Source organism: Hyperolius riggenbachi, chromosome 7 (genome assembly GCF_040937935.1).
Source record: "Hyperolius riggenbachi isolate aHypRig1 chromosome 7, aHypRig1.pri, whole genome shotgun sequence".
NCBI classification, from domain to species: domain Eukaryota; kingdom Metazoa; phylum Chordata; class Amphibia; order Anura; family Hyperoliidae; genus Hyperolius; species Hyperolius riggenbachi.
Genome location: NC_090652.1, coordinates 277,361,421 through 277,364,777, shown reverse-complemented (window position 1 = coordinate 277,364,777; position 3,357 = coordinate 277,361,421).

Genomic DNA, 3,357 nt, shown 5'->3' with positions numbered 1-3,357 from the left:
ATGGCCGAACAGTTTGGCCGAACACCATCAGGTGTTCGGCCGAACTCGAACATCACCCGAACAGGGTGATGTTCTGCAGAACCCGAACAGTGGCTAACACTGTTCGCCCAACACTAGTTGATACGCAGGCATCCAGAAAAAGTATCAAAATGTTCATTCATAAACATTTCCGCATAGCGGTATGTGGACGGGGATTACCGATCCCCTGGATGTAGCGGGAAGCTTGCGGAGTCCTTGTAAGTGAATGGGACGGACCTCCCACACAGCAGCAGAGAGAACACCGCATGGAGGGACTCGGCCAGCTTTTCTGTTTCCGCATGCCTACCGCCCGCCTACAGACACCATTCTCCAGAAAACCTCCACACTGCTACCGCACCAGGCACAATGTTTATGAATGACCACCCAGAAGGCTAAACTACCGACGGCGGTATTCTCCCGCACGGGTTCTCCTTACCGCCAGCAAGTTTATGAATGATAGCCATTGTGCTTCCACTAATCAGGAAGTACGGTGGACGGCATTGAAGGCGGAGAGCTGTGACGACGGTGAAGCTGCGCTCCAGCGATTGGAACGTGGAAGTCAGGTGAGTAATTATCTGCCCGCTGCACCTACTTGCTGCTGATATATGTAGGGGAGAGAGGCAGATGGAGGGGACCCAGGTGAGGGAGGGGGGGTTCTGGCGGAGCCATGTCCAGCGCGTCTGACATCACTGCACGAGGAGAATACCGATACATGCAAACCTAGGAGCTTAGCATGGGAGTGAGACCCGAGCGGATGGAGATTAGGGGAAACGGGACGCCGTGATACCTTCACCCAGATGCCACAACAGACCATGCTGCTACAATAATTGATGGGCAAAAATCCAAGCCGGCTTATGTGAGTGCGCAATCATTGCACGGGCATTTGATACCTATGTATACAGACACTATGATGTTTTTATTTTTGTTTTATATGCATTGGAGCATTTTACCTTGATATTAAAGAGAGATTGAAGATTTAAAGTGCCAGTGAGGTGATTTGCAACAAAATGCTAGATCCACCTGATGTCTGAGGTGGTTACAATCCGGTGAGCGCAATCTGTATTGGGAGAGGATTCACGAGTTCTGCACTACTCACTGTGACATGGGTGGCTGTGTATTTCGAGCTGAATTTAAGGACATAATCAATCACAGACGAGTCGGTGGGGTCACCTTTTCCTTCCCACATCTCCTGGATCAGCTTCAAGGGACCTCTGACATTCCTTCCGTACAGGAGTTCAAAGGGTGAGAACCCTGTGGACTCCTGTGGCACCTCTCGGTACGCAAATAACAGGTGAGGCAGATATCGCTCCCAGTCCCCTCCTTGCGACTCGACAAACGTTGAAAGCATCTGCTTCAGCGTCCCGTTGAATCGCTCGCAGCGGCCATTGGTCTGCGGATGGTAGGGGCATGAGACGATGTGCGTCATTTGGATTTTCGTACAGAGAGCCCCCATAAGGTCAGACATGAATTGTGGTCCCTGGTCTGAGAGCATCTCAGCAGGGAAGTCTACTAGTGAAAAAATGCAGAGTAGTGCATCTCCCACTTTGTCTGCCCTTAGGGGGGAGAGTGCAGCAGCCTCTGGATAGCGGGTGGCATAATCCACCACCGTCAAGATGTATTATTTCCCAGAGCTGCTTGGAATGTGCAGGGGTCCTATTATGTCAACTGCCACCTTCTGATAGGGTTCACCAATGACTGGCAGCGGACAAAGAGGAGCCCTGCCAGTTCTTCCCTTCTTAACCTACTGGCACACCGCACATGACCGGCAATAATTAGTCAGACCTGACCGAACTCCAGGCCAGTAGAAATGCCGTTGAATGCGATCAAATGTTTTAATGTTTTCCTGCCAGGGGGATGTCATGTGCAGCTTTCAGCACATGCCCTCGGTAGGCACTTGGTACCACAAGCCACTTGGCATTCAGGCCTGTCTCCTCTGTGGTGGACTGTATCGGTTCACTATACAGCTTCCCACCTTCCCAGTACACTTTAAAACTGGCACCGTCTGCGAGTGGCTCAGAGGCCTGCCTTCTGAGCGACTCCAGACTGGGATCGTCCCTCAATGCCTGAACAAATGCGGCACCGTTAGTCCCAGCCAGCTGGCCTGTGGTATAGGTGGCCAGCTGTTGAGGGGTGCTATCCCTGGGGTTGGAGCAAGGAGAGGGAGCTGCAGCGCCTCCTGCTTGCTCCGAGCTCAGGAGCTTAGCAGTGCTGCTGCGAGTCACTGCTAACACAGGTATAACATCAACATTACCATCATTGACATCGTTTACATTAGTTACATCAGTTACACATGCATCGAGAGCATCATTGCCAAGTTCTGTAGTAGAAAAGCAAGGATTGGATGGCTGTACATTAAAACCCAGTACCTCCGTAGAAGGTACTACCACATCCCCTCCCCCCTCCTGTTCAGTCCCAAGGGTGCACAGTACCTGAGGGTTGGCAGGGGTTTCCCGTTGGCTTGTGGCATGCCCATAATATGACACTAACCTGCGCAGGTCAGTTCCCAACAACACGGGAACAGGGATATTATCCCAGATGCCGACTACTTTCTCTTGGGGCCCCACAACCCAGTTGATCTCCACACGAGCCTGGGCAATGTGGGAAAGGGTGCCCCCCACTCCTGTGAGGGTGAGGTGCTTATCAGGGATAATGTCCTTTTCCGCAACAAGGTGGTAACGGATCAAGGTGATGTCTGCACAGGTATCTCGGAGGTCAGTGACTATCTGGTCATTCACCCGTACAAGTTGATGGTTATCAGAGCTGTGATGGATGCCCTCCTTACCGACAACCAGAGCCGATGGTGAAGAAGAGGGGTTGCTAGGCAGCCTCTGACTAGGCCCTGGCGCTGTCATCTTTGCCTTTGGACAGGCGGACTTGAGGTGTCCTCAATCTCCACACTGGTAGCACTTGGGAACATATGTTTCATCAAACGAATGAACAGCAGGTGCAGCTGCCGGCCTCTGTGGCTGTGGGACCCGATTCCCACGGTTCGCAGGGGGAGGAGAGCTGGGTTGCATAGGTCTCCCACCTTTCTTTCCAGCTTTGGGATGGAGGTTTGCGGTTATCTGGTACCTGGGTGGCCACAAAAGTGTCTGCAAGTTCTGCGGCAGCTTTGGTGGAGTCAGGCTTCCACTCCAAGACAAACTGCCGGACATCTGGTGTGCAGTAGTTCAGCAACTGCTCCTGTATGATGAGGTCCTCAAGACCTTGGTGAGAGTCTTTGTTGAGGCCTTGTGACCACTGCCTGAACACAGTCAGCAGGCGACCCTCTAGGTCTGCATAAGTGTCTGTGGGGCCTTTCTGCAGGGCCCTAAACTTTTTGCGATATACCTCTGGGGT